A 22,175-nucleotide genomic window follows, 5' to 3' on the forward strand; every position below is an offset into this window, starting at 1 on the left:
GCCTGCCTCTGCCTCCCGAGTGCTGGGATTAAAGGCGTGCGCCACCATCGCCCGGCTACAAATAGGGTTTCTTGAGTGCACCGCCATGCCCACGCTTTGTTTTTGAGAAAGGATCTTACATAACCCAGGTTAGTCTGGAACCGTATATGTACCCCAGGCTGGCGTCAACATTTGCAATGATAATCCTACCTCGGCCTCCCAAATGTTGGGATTATCACAGGTGTTAATTGCCATGTCCAGTAGAGATTTATTTCTCATAGCTGTGGAAGTTAGAAGTCTAGAGTAGCTGCATCTAGTTGAGAGCTCTTTTCCTGCCTTATCCTGTGGCATGTGGCAGACAGAAGAGGAGGAGGGGAGAGAGAAAAACGGGGCTCTAACTATTGTTGGTAACTATACATCCCACTCCCTTGATAACAAGCGCCTTTGTCCAAAACAGAACAACAACGACAAAAAAAAGCCTTAATTCGTTCATAAGTGTGGTGTCCCTTGACCCAAACGCTTGTAAAAGCTCTATCTCCCCGCACCTCTACATTGGAGATCTAGTTCCCACCAGTGAGAGTTGGAGGACCCATTCGGGTTACACCACACGAAGAAAAGTCAAGTTTCTCTGTGTCATTTTGTCTTGGTCACTTACTGTTCTATTGCTGTGAAAAGACACCATGACCAAGGCAACTCTTATAAAAGAAGCATTTAATTGGGAGCTTGTTTAGTTAGAGCGTTAGTCCATGGCAGGAAACGGACAGGCATGGTGCTGGAGCAGTAGCTGAGAGCTTTACATCCTGATCCCAAGGCAACAGACAGTGGAAGAGATAGTGTGAGGGGGAGGAAGGGAGAGACAGAGACTGGGACTGGCGTGGGCTTTTGAAATCTGAAAGCTCATTCCCGGTGACACATCTCCAACAAGCCACACCCATTCCAACAGGGCCACATTGAATCTGTCCCGAGCATCTCACCAGCTGGGAACCACGCAAGCAAACGTGAGTGAGCCTGTGGAGCCTTCTCATTTCAAAACGCCGTGGTCTCGTGCACATGAACAGCTGTGGAGAACTTACAGGGGGCCAGGCACAGTTCTAAGTGTTTAACATGTATCAGCTCACTTAAACTTCTCAACGACTCTGGTGATTTTTATCCTCACTAACAGATGAGAGTTGAGTATTTTCATTCGGTTGAGTCATTTTTCTAAGGTTATAATATGGGGAAAGTGGGGTGTCTTTAAGTTTAACAGAGGCTTAACTCAGGAGTTAGGGTGCCAGAAGCTCAAAGTTACACAGAATTTACACAAAGTAATGGCTCCTGGGCTCTTACATTGTGAATTTGAGGAGTGAAATTCATGGACAATAGAATGGGTTTAGAAAAAAAGTTTTGTTATCGTTTCATAGATTGGGGGAAAGTAGACAGAGCTCCTGCAGAGCAGGAGTGGATCCCAGAAATAGGATACTATTTGAACCCAACTATAAGAGCTTTTAAAAGGACTTAGGACAGAAACTCAGGTGAGGAGCGGGGAGGAAGACGGCTCAGTCTAGTTGGCTGAACCATGAAATGTCCAGGAGTCTCTTCACAGTTTCAGTCATGTCTTGATGAAGGGCACTCATTTAGGGAGAAAGAGAAAACAGACCTTCCTGTGGTCAGAGCAGAACCAAAGACAGTTTGGCATAAACGTTTCTGGAATTAGGCACGGGCCAGTGTTTTCACCCAAGGGAAAACTTTACTTTAGGGGTCCTCTGCTGTAAAGCTACCTGGACACTTTTTGTCCTGATCTTATCAGTCACACAGGGAGGTAACACAGCTAGGACAAGAATTTGAGTCTAAATTGTGAACGTAACTCACTATATTATTTACACAGCAATGTAATAATTCCCTTTGTGTTTGTTTTGAAATCTGTTTGTAGTTTAATCTTTCAGAAAAATCTTTTTGTTTTTTTCAAGACGGGGTTTCTCTTTGTGTAGACTTGGATGTCCTGGAACAGTCTACAAACCAGGTTGATTTATTAAACTCACAGAGATCTGCCTGCCTTTACTTCCTAAGTGCTAGGATTAAAGGCATGCACCACTACCAATGCCAGAATTTTCTGAGTTTTTAAAAAATACTATTTAAATTTTGTGTGTGGATGTTTTCTTGCATATATATATATATATATATATATATATATATATACACACCTGTATAGCACGTGCCTGGTGCCATAGGAGATCAGAAAGTGGCAGTGAACCTCCTGAAACTGGAGTTGTGAATGGTTGTGAGCCACTATGTGGGTTATGTGGGTTCTGGGAACCTGGCTCTTCTGCGAGAATAGCAAATGTTTTTAAACTGGAAAATATTTTTTTTAATTGCACCTGGTTTCCTGCATGGTTGATACCCATAATCCCAGCATTCAGGAGGCTGAGGCAGGCAGTTTTCTTTGTGTTTGTGGCCAGTCGCCTGAGCTACAGTGGGAGGCTCCCATCTCAAGTAAATAATAAGCCTGGTCTGGTTGCACTTGACTGTAGCTCCAGAATTTGGGAGGTGAAAGGAGGATCTAGAGTTCGTAGTATCTACAGGTTCATAACAAGTGGTTGGTAGGTCAATGTGGGCTACATAGGACCCTGTCCCAAAATACAAACAATACTCAGCCGGGCGGTGGTGGCACACGTTTAATCCCAGCACTCAGGAGGCAGAGGCAGGTGGATCTCTGTGAGTTCGAGACCAGCCTGGTCTACAGAGCGAGTTCCAGGACAGGCTCCAAAGCTACAGAGAAACCCTGTCTCAAAAAACCAAATAAATAAATAAACAAATAAATAAATAAATCCCTCAGACAACAACAATCTGGGCAGCATAAGTCACACCTGTTATGCCAGTCAGCACTTCGAAGGTTGAGGCAGAAGAATTGATTGAAGCCAAGCCCGAGTTACATAACTTTTTGGCCAGCCTGAGCTGTAGAGTGAGATTCTGTCTCAAATTTTCTGACTTGGTGTTTTCCGTTGCTTGTTCTTCTGTTGCTGTGATAAAATACCGTGACAAAAGCAGCCCAAAGGAGAGGGCTTTTTCTGGCTCACGCTGTGTGTGTGGGGGGGGGGGTGCTCGTCTGTCAGTGCAGAGCAGTCACTGGGGCAGGAGCTTGAGGTGGCTGATTTCACTGTCTCCATTGCAGTGAAAGACAAAAGCCCGTGCTCGACCTACTTTTTTCTTTTTACTCAGACCAGTGGGCGGGTCCTTCCAATTTCAGTTAACGCAAAGTAATCCCCCATAGGTGTGCCCTGAGGACCATCCAGGTGATTCTAGAGTCTGCCAGCAGTTAATTTTAATCATCACACCCCTTCACTCCAGAACTGCACCTCTAGTGAAAATGCACAGCTTTTTCTCGGCCTTACTCTGTAAACCATGCAGCACAACTATTTACACAGCATTCAGCTTGCATTAGATATCGCAAGTAATGTAGACGGCGTTTCAAGTTTCCTAGGAACATATGTATAAGTTGCATGCAAATACCGCTCCATTTTCTATAAGAGACTTGAGCATCTATGAATTTGGGTTAGTATCTGTGGGGAGTCTGGAGCCATTCTTCCTCAGGTATTGAGGGCCACCTACATCAAAGTGAGAAAGAACCTAAAACTGGGTCTGGTAGTGAATATCTAGGATCCTCCTATTGCTGGAGACTGAAACAGGAGAATTGAAACTTCAAGGCCTGCTAGCAATTGAAGATTCTGCTTGAAGAGTAAAAAAAACAAAGCAAAACAAAAGTCTGTGGATATAATATAGCTTAGAGTTTGAGCACTGGCTGAGCATATGTGAGACGTAGGAGTCAATTCCTTTTACCACCAAGAAGGAAGTTGTCTTAGCCATTGTTCTACTGCTGTGAAGAATCACTATGGCCAAGGCAACTCTTCTTTTAAAAAGCATTGCTTACAGTTTCACGGTATTAGTTTGTTATCATAATGACCAGTGCATGGCAGCATTCGTGACCCTGGAGCAGTGGCTGAGAACTACATCCTGCTCTGCAGGCAGAGAGAAGGGAAGGAGAAGGGAAAGCAAGGGAAAGGAGACAGACAGACATTGGACCTGGCATGAGCTTTTGAACCCCCAAAGCCTACACCTAGCGACATACTTCCACAGGGCCACAAACACTAACTCTTCTGATCTTTTTGAACAGTTCCCCTCCCTGATGACTAAGCATTCAAATCTATGAGCCTATGGGGGCCATTCTCATTCAAACCACCATAGAAACCTTAAAAAAGTGCAATTTTTAAATTGTCAAAGGGAAATAAAAAACAGAAACTCAGTTCGACTTTAATGCCGAGAGCAGGCTTTTATGGACTTGAGAATGGTGCCTTAATACCCAGCAGTACATGCAGGAGAAGGTGCGGTATGGAGGGAGAGCATTCCTTAGAATTGCGGGGGGACGGGGAGGAAGATTTCACCAGACATAGAAACTATTTTTCAGGTTTTTGAAACATGAGGGTGGGAGATAAATCAAATCGCCTGTTTTTGCAACCCTTGGGCTTCTGGATGTGTGGTGGGGGTTCGCTGCTTTCAGGGAATCAGCAGATGGCAGATTTCCTGAAACCGTGGGTTTGTTTTAGGGTCCTGGTTCTGAGAGGATTTTCCTTTAGGAGAGAGAACAATCTTGCTTCTTTACGTTTGTGAGGTATTAGAATAATGTATTGTTTGTTCTCTTTTGAAACAGAATGTCTCGGGCTGTTCATTTTCCAGTCCCTTGTCCAGTGCAGCTTGGTACCTTAACCGATGATTCTTTGGAAGCTCAGCTTCATGAATACACCAGACAAGGGAGTTATGTGAAGGTGAAGAAGATCCTTAAGAAAGGTGAGTGCAGTGTAACATGGCAGAGGCAGCAGGATCCACATTTCTGAACAGTGTTTGGTAAATACAGTGCCAAGGCTGGGTTTGGTAGCCAACACTTTTAAAACTGCCTGGCGAACGGCAGGCAGATCTCTGAGTTCAAGGTCAGTTTCCTTTACAAACGGAGGTCAAGGCCAGCCCATCTATATAATGAAATCCTGTCTAATGCAAAAACAGACTCGTGCCAGGCTGGAGAGAGAACTCAGAAGTTAAGAGCACTGACTGCTCTTTTAGAGGTCCTGAGTTCAATTCCCAGCAACCACCATGGTAGCTCACAACCATCTGTAATGAGATCTTGTGCCCTTTTTTGGCCTGCAGGCAGAATATTGTGTATATAATAAATAAATCTTAAAAAGAACAACAACAACAAAAAACCTAGTGCTAACAGTTCTCTCTCAAAAAATAAATAAAGAAGGTTGGAGATCAGCAGGATCAGTGTTTGCTTAGCATATGTGAAGACCTAGGTTCCATCCTCAGAACCGTGCAGAAAAGCAGATGTGTGGGCACCTGCCTGTCCTCCCAGCACCGAGAAGGAGAAGTTTAAGGCCTTCCATGAGTATCTAGGCTCCTGTAGTCTCTCATGTTCACACACAATTAAAAGCAATAAAAATAGACTGGATGGTGGTGGTGGCGGCACGCGCCTTTAGTCCCAGCAATCAAGAGGCAGAGACAGGTGTATCTCTGTGACTAGAGGTCAGTCTGGTTTACAGAGTCAGTTCCAGGACAGCCAGGGCTACTGTCTTGAAAAACCAACCAAATAAACAACAACAACAAAAAAAGGTAATAAAAGTAAAACCAGAACCAAACTAAGCCAAACAGATAAGAAAACAAACAAAGCTGGGTGCTGAGATTATAGGTGTGCGCTCCCTTGCCTGGCTCCTGGCATTTGCTGTTTCTGATAAGAAAGTTAATGTCGTTAGAATCATTGTTCCTGTCTATGTAGTATTCTGTTTTTTAATTTTTTAAAAAAATTTTGTGTGCAGTGGGTGCAATCATCATCAAAGGCCAGAGGTGACAGGTCCTCTGAGTTGGAATTGCAGGTAGTTCTGAGCCACCTGATGTGGTGCTAGTGCTGGGTTACAAACTCTGGTTCTCAGAAAAACTGTCTTTCCAACCCCCAATATTTGGATTTTCCCTCCCTCTCTCCCTCCCTCCCTCTCTCCCTCCCTCCCTCCCTCTGTCCCTTCCTTCCTTCCTTCCTTCTTTTCCCTCCCTCCCTCCCTTCCTCCCTCCCTTTCTCTCTCTCTCTCTCTCTTTCTTTCTTTTTGGTTTTTCGAGACAGTTTCTCTGTGTAACAGCCTTGGCTGTCCTGGAACTTGCTCTGTAGACCACACTGACCTAGAACTCACAGAGAGCAGAGATCCGCCTGCTTCTGCCTTTCATGTGCTGGGATTAAAGGTATGTGCCACCACTGCCCGGCAATATTTTGTTTTTCTTTGGCTTCTTTGTTATGCCCAGATTACGGACCCCCTGCCCCAGCCACCGCAAAACCAACTAGTAGACCAAGTCCTGTATGTAAAAGCAAAGAGCTTTTATTCTTATACAAGTTTGCAAACTCGGACTCTCAGTGTGTCTAACATACTGGAATGATCGAAGAGCCCTGAGCTCAGTTGGGGTCGGGTTTTTATAGCAGCAACGGTAGAGGTGAGGGATTTCTAAGGTTTCAGGACCCCTGATTGGCTGACATTTATCTAGGGGTGTCCTGGTGAAAAGCGATGTGTGTGTGTGCTGACAGGTAATCCTATCTACAATGGTTGGAACATTAGACATCTACTTTGGATTGTCTGTTCCTGGGTGGTGCCTGGGTAGTCTCAGTTTGTGGTCTTTCTTGGAACCAGGTATTGCCTTAGGGAAGACTCCTGAGTCTTGGGCCTCTATTGAGCTTGTCACAGCTTCAGTTTCCTTCAGTTTTCTGATTTGTGTTGGTGTGTAGGTATATTTTGTGTGTAGTGTGTGCTGTGCGGGTGTACATGCAGCAGCCAGAGGTGGCAGGTGTCTTCTTCTGTTACTCTGCTTTATTCATTTTGAGACAGAGTCTCTCCCTGAACCCAGAGAGCATGCCTTGCTTTTGGCAAGCTGGAGGCAGCAAGAACCCATTAATCCTGTCTGTTCTTCTCTGCCCCCATTGCTGGGGTTCCAGGTGATTGTGGGATAGTGCCTGGCTTGTTATGTGAGTGCTACAATCAGAACTCTGGTCCTCTGACAATGCACAAAGAGGTCATCAGTTTGAGGAGCAAGAAGGACTGTTGAAGGAAAGGGAGGGGGAAGTGATGTAATTATATTTTAATTAAAAACAAAAACAAGGGTTAAGAGCACTGCCTGCTCTTCCAAAGGTCCTGAGTTCAATTCCCAGCAACCACATGGTGGCTCACAACCACCTGCAATGAGTTCTGGTGCCCTCTTCTGGCCTGAAGGTATACCTTCAGACAGAATACTGAGAATACTGTATACATAATAAATAAATAAAATATTTTAAAAAAATTAAAAAAATAAAAACAAAAACAAACAAAAAAGCCTCTGGTCCTCATGGTCCTGCAACAAGCTCTCCTAAACTGAACCATCTCTACAGACATCACTCTTTCAAAGATTTGTTTTTATGTGTATATGTCATGGCAGGGCCCCACCAGCACCACCACGAAAGCCTCATGGCTTGTTGGAGGGGGATTGAAAGGTTGTTGATCCCTGAAATTCTCAAGAAAAAAACTAGTCCCATGATTTTGAACCAAATCTGAAGCAACCTTTAAATAAATACTGGCCAGGGAGCTGGACTCTGGTCAGGTCCATCCCTGGGTTCCCAGGAAATGGTCATTAAGTCACATTTTTCAGAAGTTTAGAAAGGCAAAACCCATAATTCACTGCATTTTCCATCAGCTCCAGTCATGGACAAGCATACATCCTGATGTCTTCTCTGCCTATGAATCTCCCTCCTTCATGTGATCAAGTATATCCAGTGTAGTTGGTTCAAACAAACTTGTTTATGAGAGAGAAACCTCCTGGCTTGTTATTTCCCAAGAACTACAGCCCTCAGCATTCCAGAAAGTTATCTTGTTTTTGGGCAAGTGGGCCTCACAGGGTAACTTTGTTTTTTACAAGGTGAAGGATGAAACTAGAGACACTCAGGAACACACACGCACACGCACACACGTGCGTGCGCGTAGACATGATCCATGAGAGGTGAAGAATGAGACTTTGCAGGTACTGGGTCATGACCTCTGGGGACTGACCTCGTGGTTTACTTTTTGTTAAATGGGAAAATGTTGAAGAGAAAGACCAGTCCCACAATTATCCAGCTAAGGCTAGCTTTATTTTAGAGGGACCGTCCAGAGAGCTATCTCACTCTAACTTGGGATTTTAAAGAGCAGCTCTTTCTTTCCTTTTTGGTTTTTCGAGACAGGATTTCTCTGTAGCTTTGGGGCCTGTCTTGGAACTTACTCTGTAGACCAAGTTAGCCTCAAACTCATAAAGATCCGCCTGTCTCTGCCTCCCGAGTGCTGGGATTAAAGGCATGCGCCGTCACTGCCAGGCCCCTTCTGGCCTTTTGACATCCCTTTTATAGGGGAGAGATAAAATATTAATAGCTATAAACATGTTTACGAGAGTGAGAGAATTGCTATTAGAGATTGTTAGAAAATACAAAGAGGGCCGGTTGTGGTGGCGCATGCCAGTAGGATTTGCTGAAGGAGGCAGAGGCAGGAGGATCACGAGTTCAAGGCCAGCCTGGTCTATACATTTTTGGGCTGGAGAGATGGCCCAGTGGTTAAGTGGTTAAGTGGTTAAGTGGACTGCTCTTCCAGAGGTCCTGAGTTCAATTCCCAGCATTAACATGGTGGTTCACCACCACCTGTAATGAGATCTGGCGCCCTCTTCTGGCCTGCAGGCATACATGCAGACAGAACACTGTATACATAATAAATAAATATTAAAAAAATACAGAGAGGAAGATAAGAATATACATCATGTAAGTGGGGTCATATGTTTTGCAGGTTACATCAGATTTAAGAAACAGAAACTTATTCTTGAGTAGAAACCTATTTTTTTATAAAGTATGGGGCACCAGATGGTGGTGGCTCATGCCTTTAATCCCAGCTCTAGGGAGGCAGAGGCAGATGGATCTCTGTGAGTTCAAGACCAACCTGGTCTACAGAGCATATTTCAGAACAGCCTCCAAAGCTACACAGAGAAACCCTGTCTTGGGAAAAAAACAAAAGAAAACAAAAACAACCCAATAAATAAATAAAATAAAGTATGGAGGCTTAATATAATGGGCTCCTTAATTTGCAAGGTTTGCTTCTCCTATTTTGATCTCACATTTCTTACATGTTTAAACATAATAGAACAGAACTTTGGGGGAGGGGAGTCTTCATGTGATAATTCTCATAACAAAGCTTCAGGGTCTGGTTACATCAAAATTCTCTAGCAAAGTAGCAAAGCATCTGTGACCTTTCATAATAAGAATGATCTTTTCCCCAAGAGAATAAGATTTTACTGCTCTTTACAAAATTAATGTGGTAACCCAAAATTGGCAGCTAAGCATGAGGATAAAAAGTCTCAGTGGTTGAGACTTACCACCCAGAACTGGTTCTTAGGTGTTGAGTGTCAAGCCCTTGGAAGCCTCTGTCCAGTCCTTGTGAGCCAGCATTGGCAACTGTGCAGAATCTAGGCAAATCTACATTTGCCCTGGGCCCTTTCCTGTACAGACGCTCAGACCTGGCCCTGTTTGCTGTCTTTATTACTGTGAAGAAACAGCATGACCAGTAGCTGGGCGGTGGTGGTCTTGGGGAAGCACAGAGGCAGGTGGATGTCTGAGTCCAGCGTGGTCTACAGAGTGAATTCCAGGATAGCCAAGGCTACATAGTGAAACCCTGCTTTGATAAAAAACAAACAAACAAAAATCCTCTATGACCAGAGCAAATTAGTATCTAATAGGGGACATGCTTACAGTTTGAGGGCTAGTCTATTACCATCATAGCAGGGACCATTGAGGACACAGGCAGGCAGTTTGCAAGAGAAGTAGCTGAGAGCTGCATGCTGATCCACAGGCAGAGACAGACACTTGACACCCACACCTCTAGTGGCACAGCTCCACAGCTAACCTTCCCCATCAACTGGGGGACAAGCATGCAATAGGAACCTATGAGGCTCAGTCTCGTACAAACCAGTGGTACACCCGTAATCAGAGGGACGGAGGCTTCACCCTTGATCGTGCTGTGTATCTTTAGTTCCAGTTTGGGCTGAGAGCCTGGAATTCTCATTGTGGCTGGAATTTGCTTTAGTTTTTTTCCCTATCTAATGTATGGACAGTAAGTAAACACTCAGGTCTAGCACAGAAACTTAAGACTTAAGGAACAGCGATCTATGAATGGTGCTCACAGAGTATAAGAATGAATCTTTAGCTGATAAAGAGAGCTCAGGGCAAGGGGCTAGAAGGAGGATGTGTGATAGAGTCTGTGGCCTCTTTCATAGGGATGTCTTCTATTTACTGAGAAACAAAGCTCAGGATATTGACCTAAACAATTCTCAGGATATTGGGGGATTTAGGCGGAGGCGGGCTCTTAATGGAATAGCAAAGCATCACCAGGTTGTTTGAACACATCTCTCCAGCGTTTCAGGTGATCAGGCATCATTCCTTTCTTTCCGTTGAAGAAAATAGGCCTGTGTGATTGACAGTTCTGGTTTCTCCAATGCCTACTCTTAAGCTGTGCTTCATACATGTACGAGTGTTTTGTCTGTGTGCCTAGTGCTTAAGGAGACCAGAAGACGGTGTCAGATCCCCTGGAACTGGAGTTATTGATGGTTGTGGGCTGCTATGCAGGTGTGGCAAACCTGGGTCCTCTCGAAGAGCAGCTAAGTCTTTTAACTGCTGAAGTGCGGCATCATTTCTCAGCCCCTCCCTCGCCCGCTTGGAGGGAGGGTTTTTCTCTAACCCAGACTGCTTTGTGATCACTTTTAGCCCAGGTTGCCCTCAAATTTAGTGTTAACCCTCTTGCATTCTGCTCCTGAATACAAGGATTATGGGTATGCTCTACCTTATCTGGTCTTGAACTTTTAGTTTCTTTCTTTTTTTTTTTTTTTTTTTTTTTTTTTTGGACTAGCTCTGTAGGCCAGGCTGGCCTCTGCCTCTCAAATTCTGGGATTAAAGACATGCACCACCACCGCCTGGCTTCTTTTCTTTTTTTGCGATCAAGGAATTCAGTGTTTATTGGAGAGAGACACATAAACCAATTAACACAATACAAAAAGCACAATACAGTAACAACATTCACATTTATGACAGAAATATGCATAGAAAAGTATCTGTGAGTACATACAGAGCTCTCCTTTAGTATGACAATCCTGAGTTGTGTCCCCTCCCTCCCTCCCTCCCCCCAAGACAGGGTTTCTTTGTGTAACAGTCCTGGCTGTCCTGGAACTTGCTTTGCAGACCAAGCTGGCCTCAAACTCACAGAAATCAAGGTGCCTCTGCCTCCCAAGTGCTGGGATTAAAGGTGTGAACCACCACACCTGACTCTTAGTTGTGTTTCTTGATAGTTTATATTTATTCTGCCTCTGGTTTATTGATTGTCTTATATATAGAAATTAGAATCATTTACCAAATTGAGCAACCATTTTAACATTATTTTCTTAGTTTTTCTGCTCCATTTTCAGTTATTTTACCTTATGAAAATATACTCAGATTAGACCTTCCAATATTGAAGGTCCTTAACACAGCTTGGGTTCAGGAATGCTGACTAGGGGCGAGAAGATAAAGAAGTTACAAATACTAAAGAAACAGCAGACACATGGATACAGAACAGTTGGTGTGGAGAAGCTCAGCATGTTTATTATCCACATGTGAACACAGAAAAGGGGTTATTGCACACAGCTGAGCAAGGAGGCAGGGCTATTGCAAGAGGCAGGTCTAAGCTAATCGGGGTAAGGCATGCTTCAGGCTCTAAGTATGGCGGGGAGGAAGCCATGGTGGACATTTTCTATATGCACTGTCAACATTCAAACTTGAAGGCTTTGTCATTTCTGAGCCTCACGTCGGGAAACTGGCACTCCCATAGGGCTGAGAGTTTTTGATCCTTCAATAGCTATAGTCATACAAACAATACATACTCAGGAATTCCCTTGAGCCCTACACAGGTTCGTTTTCTTTTTCCGTCTTTTCCCCTTCTCTTTTCTTTAATGGGAGTTGTTTATGTTAACCATCAATTGTAGGGATCATCTTTCTTAGGTGAGCAGTGCATGCCTCCAGTCACAGCCCTGGGGTGTCACCCCTGGCCACATAAGAGATACCTATCAAAAAAAAAAAAAAACCTCACCTAACCCAGGTGTGATGGCTCCTACTTTTAATCCAAGCATGTGAGAGTTTTGGACAGGCAGGTAATCATAAATTCAGGGACAGCCTAGGAGTGGAGGCAGCTGCTCACGCCTTTAAATCCCAGCACTTGAGGCAGAGGCAGGTGGATTTCGGTAAATTCAAGGCCAGCCTGGTCTACAGAGGGAGTTCTAGGGCAGCTAGATCTACACAGAGAAACCCAGACTCTATGCCTTTAATCTCAGCACTGGGGAAGCAGAGGCAGGCTGGTCTTATGAGTTCAAGGCCAGCCTGGTCTACAAAGTGAGTTCCAGGACAGGCTCCAAAGGTATGAAGAGAAACCCTGTCTCAAAAAAACAAAACAAAAAAGACCCTGTCTCAAATCACACCTCAAAGCCGAACCCCACAGGCTTGCAGTCAAGAAACAGTGTCACATGCTTGCTGCCCTGGCCACTGAGTGTGAGACTGTTGTTTGAGACTAGCGACACAGCAAGTTCTCTTCACACGTGGAAAACAAAAGAGCTCCACAAACAGAGTGCATCTGGGCAGGGGAGATCGTTCAGTGTGCAAAACACTCGGCCTGAAAGTGTGAGGCACCGAGTGTGACTCAGAACTCACTTAAAGCTTGGGTGCAGTGGCACGCAACTGTCACCTCGGTGCTCCTACAGTGAGAGGTGAAGGGGAGAAAAAGGACTCTCTTGGGGCTTGCAGACTAGCTAGCCTGTGCAAAGTAGCCAAAGGAGAGACTCTTTGAGACAAGGGGAATGTGAGGGCTGACACCTGAGCGCACTGTCTAGCTACTCTGTTGTTGTGAAGAGACACCATGACCACGGCAACTTATAAAAAGTTTAATTGGGGGGCTGGAGAGATGGCTCAGTGGTTAAGAGCATTGCCTGCTCTTCCAAAGGTCCTGAGTTCAATTCCCGGCAACCACATGGTGGCTCACAACCATCTGTAGGGAGGTCTGGCACCCTCTTCTGGCCTTCAGGCATACAGACAGAATATTGTATACATAATAAATAAATAAATATTTAAAAAAAAAAGTTTAATTGGGGACTTGCTTACAGTCTCAGTAGGTGAGTGGGTGACCACTGTGGAGGGGAGTCTGGCGCCAGGCAGGCATGCATGGCCCTGGAGCAGTAGCTGAGAGTTTATAAAGAGGGAGCTTACTGGGAATGGTGTGGGCTTTGAAAACTTTAAAACCTATCAAATAACACATCTCCTCCAACACATTAGGCCACATCTAATCTTTCCCAGACAGTTCCACTGAATGGAGACCAAGAATTGAAACATGTGACTGGACCTATGGGGGCCATTCTCATTCAAACCACCGTATACAGAAAGCTGAAAGAATAAAATATGTGCACGCAGTTTAGTAGGAGGAAGCAAAGATATTTGCAGTTGAGTGAGCCATGTACATGCACATAAAAAGATAATTAAGATCACAAAGTACATTGTGGTTCATCTGTAGTGGTACACGCTTTTAATTCCAGTACTCAGGAGGCAGAGGCAGGCAGATCTCTGTGATTTCAAGGCCAGCCTGGTCTACCTAGTGAATTCCAGGATAAACATTGATCCATAGTGAGATGAGACCTGTCTCAAAAACAAACAAAAAAATACATTTCTGAAGAGCTCAAAAGAGGCTTTAAAGAGGTAATATATTAAATATTTCTGTTTGATTTGCTTTATCATTGCAGAATGAATGTAGTTTTTTTTTTTCAAGACAGGGTTTCTCTGTGTTTAACAGCCTTAGCTGTCCTGGAACTAGCTCTTGTAGACCAAGCTGGTCTTGAACTCACAGAGATCCACCTGCCTCCCCAGGGCTAGGATTAAAGGCGTGCGCCACTACCACCACCTGGCTGAATGTAGATTTATTGTCCACATGTATGTCTGTGTACCACGTTTGTGCTTGGTTCCCAGGGAGGTGGTAAGCCTCCATGTGGCACAGGGATTCAAATCCAGGTCCTTTGCAATCATAAGAAGTGCTCTTAACCACTGAGCCAACTCTCCAGCTGGGCCCTGATTTCTTAAGGAAAAGAGAAAAATTCCCAAGTGTGGGCGGAGTTCCAAGAGAGGAATACTCCCTTTAATTATTTCTCTTTGTTTTTCGAGACAGGGTTCCTCTGTAGCTTTGGAGCCTGTCCTGGAGCTAGCTCTTGTAGACCAGGCTGACCTCGAAGTCACAGAGATCCGCCTGCCTCTGCCTCCCCAGTGCTGGGATTAAAGGCGTGTGCCACCACCACCCAGTCTATTTCTTTTTTAAAAAAAGAATTATTTATTTATTTATTATGTATATAGTATTATGTTTGTGTATGTATGCTGGCAGGCCAGAAGAAGGCACCAGACCTTAATACAGATGGTTGTGAGCTGCTATGTGGTTGCTGGGAATTGAACTCAGGACCTTTGGAAGAGCAGGCAATGCTCTTAACCATTGAGCCATCTCTCTAGCCCCCCCCCTTTAATTATTTCTTAAACATATTTGTGTGTGTGTGTGTGTGTGTGTGCATATATGTGTGTGCAGGATCCATGGAGGACAAAAGGGCATCAGATCCTTTGGAGTTGGAGTTGCAGGCATTTGTGACCTGTCTGTTGCAGGTGCTGGGACGCAGCCCTCTGATAGAGCAGCAAGCACTCTTATCTGCAGAACCATCTCTTCAGCACCATGATAACTTTGAAGATGGTTCTCACTCTGTTTACCCAACTGGTATGGAACTTAGTATGTAGCCTAATCTGACCTCACATTGTGACTAATTCTCCTAGAGAGATGTTCAGATCCGTGTGCTATTGGAGCATCTACTCAGAGGAGAGGAGACCAAGTCACAGAATGTGTGGTGAGGAGTTTCTCAAAATGCAGAATGTAACCAGGCCACGGTGGTTCAGCCTTTAATCCCAGGAACTGGGAGGCAGGGCAAAGGGGTCTCTGTCAGTTTAAGGCCAGCCTGCTCTACAAAGGGAGTTTTAGGCCTATCAGAGCGATGTAGTGAGACCCTGTCTCAAAAGCAAGTAAACAACAAAAACAGAACAGAAAAGGTAGAATGAAGAATGGAAAAGTCTTGGGGCTGAAGAGATGGCTGAGAGGTTAAGAGCATTGCCTACTTTTCCAAAGGTCCTGAGTTCAATTCCCAGAATCACATGGTGTCTCACAACCATCTGTAATGGGGTCTGGTGCCCTCTTCTGGCCTGCAGGCATAGGCACAGAAAGAATATTGTATACATTATAAATTAATAAATATTTTTAAAAAAAGAATGGAAAGACCGGGCGATGGTGGCGCACGCCTTTAATCCCAGCACTCGGGAGGCAGAGGCCAGGTTCGAGACCAGCCTGGTCTACAAGAGCTAGTTCCAGGACAGGCTCCAAAGCCACAGAGAAACCCTGTCTCGAAAAAAAAAAAAAAAAACAAAAAAAAAGAATGGAAAAGTCTTAAATACTGAATTATTATCACAGAGCAGAGTTTGTATGGGAGCAGTCTTCAGATATAAACTCTGTGTGAGGAGAGAAGGTAATGGTGGACATTTTCGCTACACACTGTCTACATCAGCACATGAATGAAAGGAAAGTTTTGCTATCTCTCTTTTCCCATGAGTCTGAGTGGTCCTTAGATGGATGGATGTGCCCATGTCAGCAACCACATTCATTCAGAATTTAACTGACTTTAGCTTTCCTCACTTCCCAAGTACGACATTGCTTTTAGTGCCAGGAAGAATTAGAACCAACTTTTCCCCTGTGTGTGACCGATAACAAGCAATGTAACATCTATAAAGGAAATAGCCCTTTTCCTATTGGTAAATGATAAAATGGTACGACAGATTAAATAACGATCAAGTATGAGTCCAGTAATTATACTAGTAACTACCATGTGGCAGAAGATTGCTTCACTTTGCCCTTTTCCCTGTTTCTCTTTTAGAGTAGAGGAAATACAGAATCTCAAAATGCTGATTTCTGTTTGCTTTGATCTTTTTAGACAGGATTTCATGTAGCTATGGCTGGCCTCAAATTCTAAGACTGATGTAAAATTCCTGATCCTCTTGCCTTCACTTTCCAAGTGCAAGGATAACAGAAGTGAGCCACCAGCCCCTTCAACCACAGAATTTATTTAATAGAGTGTGTAGCACTTGAACTGCCATTTTACTGTCGTACTTTTTCGTTTGATTCGTCACGAAAGGACTCTGGCTTGGGCCAGGGGTCCAAGGCTGCGTGAACCCGCGAACACCGGACGGCTCCGCGGCGCCTCTGGCTTGGGGCAAACGGGGGGCTGACGGCAGCGCAGCTGGGCGGGTGACTCGCGACTCGACGCAGGCGAAAGTGGGACGGGGCGACAGAGAGCTGGCAGCCGATTGGCTGTTTAGCGATCGTATGCTAATTATGGATAGCGCCTCTGTCCCGCAGACTTGGAGAACTGCGGCAACTGAAATGGCCTGTGGACTTGGCAGCGGGCGACGTTCAGCAGGTAACGTGTCCCCGTTTGTGCAAATGCAGTGTGTCGGTAATAGCAGCGCCCAAGGGCAGTGCGGCGAGCGGGTCGCGGTGCTCGCCGTGAGTAAGATGTGAGCGCGCCGGGTGCAGTGCGGCAAGCTGGACATCATGGGGTTAAGACTATACTTTCAGGGATTGTTTCTACAGTTCGTTGCTAGAGAAGTTTCTCTGACTGTGAAACCACGAGGACGAGACGTAGTGTTCCCTCCTGAGCGTGAAACTGGCTTTAGGTGATGCTTTCCTGCAGCTGCCTCTTGCTTCTTGCCTCGTTCTTCTCTCCTTTCTGGGAGGGTGAGAGGGAGGGAGTGCAGTCTGAGTGGACCTCTGCTACTCAGTGGTTTTCAAAGGAAGCTACGTTGTGTTCCCTCCTGAGCGTGAAACTGGCTTTAGGTGATGCTTTCCTGCAGCTGCCTCTTGCTTCTTGCCTCGTTCTTCTCTCCTTTCTGGGAGGGTGAGAGGGAGGGAGTGCAGTCTGAGTGGACCTCTGCTACTCAGTGGTTTTCAAAGGAAGCTACGTTACGTGTATTGTTCCTTCAGTTCACATCCGTTTCTTTGTTACACGGAAACTGTGAGGTAATTAATCTTCATTTGCCAAGTAAAGAAAGCCTTAGGTTGTTGTTAATAGTGGGTTTTAAGGTATTTTTAGGGGCTTGGAGAGATGGCTTAGAGGTTGTTCTTCCACAAGTCTTGAGTTCAATTCCCAGCAATCACATGGTGGCTCACAACCATCTTTAAGGTATCCTTAGGAAGGCATTATTATGTACTATTGTCCTGTTTTCAGTTCTTAGTACACTTAAGATTATATTTATTCAAAGTAAAACAAAACCTCTATACACCTAAAACAAAAATGAGGATTAACCCCCCCCCCAAATGCTTTAAAAATTATTTTGAGTATGTCCTTGCCCCAGCAGGAGCAGGGAAGTAAGAGGACGACTGGCAAGAGTTGATTCTGTTCTATCAAGTGGGCACGGGCAAGTGAGAGTAAATTCAACTTCTTAGACCTTGTAGCTGATGCCTTACCGGATCTTGTAGTCACAGGATTTTGTTTTTTTCCCTTTAATTTTATGTGAATGAGTTTCATCTACTTGTACGTGGACTGTGAGGTACCTAAGTGCTGGGCCATGGTAAGATTCCCTGTAACTAAAAACTACAGATTGTTGTTAGTTTTCATGTGGTTCTGGGAAAGGGTCCTCTGTAAGAGCAGTAGCCTCTTGGATCTTTAACCTCTGAATCATATGGCCAGCCCTAAAACAATGAAAAGTGGTTGGTTTGGCAGGGTCTTGATATGGAGCCCTTGACTGGCCTGGAACTCTGTAAACCTAGCTAGTCTGGAACTTGTAGAGATCCTCCTGCCTCTGAAAGGCTCCCTTCCTTCCAGTTTATGGTGTAGTGCTGTCACTATATGGTTTCTAGGAGCCCAACCCCAACCCTCTGGAAAAGTGTTCAATGCTGTTAACCACTGAACCATCTCTCCAGGCCCATAGAGCTTTTATTTTAAATTAAAAAGTTAATTAAGTAACAAAAAAATTAAAGATTTCTCTTTATGCAGTGTGCTGACACAGGCCTGTAATTACTTGGGAGGTGGATGTACCAGGCTTTTTCTTTGTTGGGCCACCAACTAGCTCCCAAATAAAGACCAGAACTTATTATTATTATTATTATTTCTGAAGCTGAGGACCGAACCCAGGGCCTTGCGCTTGCTAGGCAAGTGCTCTACCACTGAGCTAAATCCCCAACCCCCAGAACTTATTATAAGTTACACGTTTCTGGCTAGCTCTTTTAACTTAAATTAACCCCTTCATCTACCTTTTACCTCAGGGCTTTTTTTTTTCCTTTTCTTACTTTCTTGCTGTTTGGCTATCAGCTGCTGGTTTCTGCCTCTGGGTGTCTGTCTCTCTCTCCTCCTTTTTCTCTCATTCTTCCTTCTTTCCTTCTTGAGCCTGGATTTCTCCTCCTATTTATGCTTTCTGCCTCATATCCCTGTCTGTCCCTCTCCTGCCTAGCTATTGGCCATTCAGCCTTTTATTAGACTAATCAGGCAAGGTGAAACAAATGCAACATATCTTTAATAAGTAAACACATTCTTGCATCGTTAAAAAAGTGCAGCATAAACAAATGTAACACACCTTTACACAGTTAAAGTGATATTCTGCAGCATAAATGTAATACATTATTGCCTAGGAAAATAATATTCTACAACAGATGAAAGAAGGTGGACTGGAGTTGAAGGTTAGTCTGGACTGTATAAGACCCTGTTTCAAAAGTCAAAAAGCATGGGGCTACAGAGATATCTCAGTGGTAAAGAGGGTTGAGAATTTGGTTCCTAGCTCACAGCCTCCTGTATCTCCAGCTCCTGGGAATGGGTGTCCTCTTCTGACCTTCTCATGTATCTACACACATATATACATCAAATACATTTTCCAAAGTAAAACCACAAGAAGCAAAATTTTCTCTCAATATAAGTTTCAGCAGTCCCATTGCAGGATGATTCTTGATATTTATATTGATTCTGTATACACTTTACAGGAATTTGTGTTGATGGAGTTAACAGCCAGGGCCAGTCGGCACTTTTTTGTTGCAGCATTATTGGGCCATATGAAATTATTTTGTTTTCACATTTCACATAGGGCCATATGAAATTAGTGAATGTTCTGGTGCTCCTATTCTCACTACCCTCTCTGTTTTCTGTCTCTGGCTATTCTCCCTTCTCTCACAGATAAATAACCTTAAATTTAAGATAGATTACCTTAAATTTAAATCGCTAAAACAAAATCCATATCAATGTAAATTATTCATACCTATATCATATCCCCCTTTAAATGTAAAAGAACATTTATAAACAATATTTGGGAATATGGGCGCAGTTATTTCTCTCCAAACTGCTTCCTGCTGAATGGGGGCGTTGTAATTTAGGTCTTTTGTGGTATAACCTGTGTGCTAGATTCATCTCAGTCAGCAGTCGAGTGAAGTAATTTTTTGAAGGTGTTCACAGCAACCTTTCAGGAAGGCGTGGTCTATGGTCTATCATACCATATTGGGATGGAAGCAATCCACAGGGTTTCATCCTCTGCGAAAACAAAAGAAGAAACTATTTTCCAAAGTATGATATCCTTAGATCCAAATTCTGAAGTCAAGGTATTTTCAAAATATCTATGTTGGATTAGTTCAGCAGCATTTATAAACAAATATCTTTTAGCAGCTCTTGCTCTTTCCTCAGCATTCAAACAATTCAAAGAGAGCAAAATAGCATACAGTATCAAGATTCTCATTGTATTTTCCATCTTTGTGCGGCTTTAATTTAACCTCTATTTCGTTTATTTTTACTTTTATCTTTTTGCTTTTTGAGACAGGTTCTCTGTATATCTTTGACTTGGAATAACTCTGTAGACCAGGCTGTCCTTGAACTCTCAGAGATCCGCCTGTCTCTGCCTCCCAGGCATTGGGATTAATGGTGTGTGCTACCACACCTAGAAGTCACAGAGGTCAATCTCCCTCTGCCTCCCTTTTTTTTTTTTTACTTTAAGAACTTCAACTTTTGGCCTGCATATATTTTTAACACACTTAAATCATTTAAACATTTTCTTTATTTTTGAATCTCTCTTTACTGTATATCTCTTTCTTTTTCTTACCACATGAGCCTTTAAATTACTGAGCAATATGGGTAGGATTAAAGCTGTGGCTTTGGCAGCTAGATCCAGCCCATTTCTTAGCTTTCTGCCATTTCAACCTTGTGGCTGAGGTACCGGCCAGAGCCGTGTTTAGTGCCACAAGTCTACAGTGTTCCAAGGTCCTTGCCAGCAAACAAGCAACAACACTCAAATGCTCTCTCTGTAGCTGACCTCCTGCCTCAAAGAATCAAAGTTTGCCCTGGCAGGACGGCCCAGAAAGCTGGCATTTTTAAACAGCACAGCTTTTTTCCTGCTATGGCTGAAAACTGAAAATGCATTCAGTCAGCTTTTATCAACACCATTTAAGTGTTTTGTAGGAGGACCTCTTAAGAGAGCTGCAAGGTTTTGAGGCTAAAGCTGAGTCAGGAAGCCTCTCTTAGATGAGAGTGCTTGCTTGCCTCTAGCAAGCAGAATAGACCCGAGAAATTGTTGCTACCAAGAAAACATGCTTTACTCTTTCCCAAGCTTTCTTGGGCTTTCAGTGTATTCAGTTGTCCACACGTCTGGGCGCCATTCTGTTGTGGGGAGCTGCGGGTTGCATTCCGCCACCCAGCTCCTGCCACCGGCTAGCTTTACCCGAAATAACAACACACAAACTGTATTCTTTTAAACACTGCTTGGCCCATTAGCTCTAGCCCTTACTGGCTAATTCTGATATCCCAATCAACCCATCTCTAATAAACTGTGTAGCACTGGTCTTACCGGGAAAGATTCAGCATGTCTGACCTGGCGGCTTGCTTCATTGCGTCTGCCAGGGAGAGGGGAGCACGGCCTCTGAGCTCACTTCCTCTTCCTCCCAGCATTCTGTTTACTCCTCCCACCTATGTTTTAACCTATGAGGGCCAAGCAGTTTCTTTATTATCATTAACCAATGACCTTCCTCCATCACACATGCACACATGAAAGCTTCTCTGGGTAGGATCTGATTGGTTTGGCAGGAGCAGATATGGAGTATAATTTGCTTTATGACACGGCAAAGGGCAGAAAAAGGACAGTTGGGGGACTGCCCTGCACAAAGCTGCTATCAGTGGTCTAAACTGGAATGTTATCACGGTCCACTTATTCTTCTACCCTAGGCCTAAATGCATCTACAAATGATCTGACTATTCATCAGGTTCCTGACTTCTACAATTTACAAGGAAGTAAGAAGTCAAATCAGTAACTCACCCAGAAGAGCCCCATATTAGATGCTGTCTTGCTGTTGTGCCCAGATACCTGGAAAACCAAGGGTTTTGTGTTTTATTTTATTTTTGGCTCACAGTTTGAGGGTCCAGTCCGTCGTGGTTGCAATGGCAGCAGGGTGTGAGGCACTAGGACACTTGGCATCTGCAGCGAGGAAGCAGAAAGAGACCAATGTGCATGCTCAGCTAGCTCACTTTCTTCTGTTTGATTCATCCAGAACCCCAGTCCAAGGGATAGTGCCACCCACTTTCAAGTAGGTCTTCCTTCCTCAGTCAAACCTTTCTGGAAATACCCTCCTAGACACACCCAGGGCTGTGTTTCCATGTGATCCTAAATCTAGTCAAGCTGACAAAGATTAATCATCACAAATTCAAACTTGGTTTCAATACTTGGTTAAAAATATTATGACTGACATGGGAAGCAGCCTGGTGGCAGGTGGGCCAGGCCAGGCTGCTGGGAGAAGTGTGAGCAGCACAGTGGGCTGCAACTATAGCAGTGGCCTCCAAAAATTATCTTACCATTCGAGTCTCAGCCTTAGCTCCTCCTGCACCTGGAGGAATGGCCATCTGAACCTTGGGCACAAAGGCACCTGGAGGAACGATAATCAAAGACTCTACTCTGCCTACACATGAAAGAGCAATCAAGGTAATCACAGCCGCCAACTACACCAACTGGAGAAAAGGGAGCCCCCTGTTCCGATTGGAGGAAGAGGTGGGTA

At 44.3% G+C, this 22,175-nt stretch overlaps 2 pseudogenes; both read left to right on the top strand.

Annotated features, from left to right (window-relative positions):
- Positions 1-16,723: 16,723 nt before the first annotated feature.
- LOC121436351 lies at positions 16,724-16,928 on the top strand (annotated as a pseudogene).
- A 24-nt stretch (positions 16,929-16,952) lies between these two features.
- On the top strand, positions 16,953-17,083 carry LOC121436352 (annotated as a pseudogene).
- The last annotated feature ends 5,092 nt before the right edge of the window (positions 17,084-22,175 follow it).

The sequence above is a fragment of the Microtus oregoni genome, unplaced genomic scaffold (assembly GCF_018167655.1).
Source record: "Microtus oregoni isolate MIOR12 unplaced genomic scaffold, Mior012 000048F_ref0000485, whole genome shotgun sequence".
NCBI lineage: Eukaryota > Metazoa > Chordata > Mammalia > Rodentia > Cricetidae > Microtus > Microtus oregoni.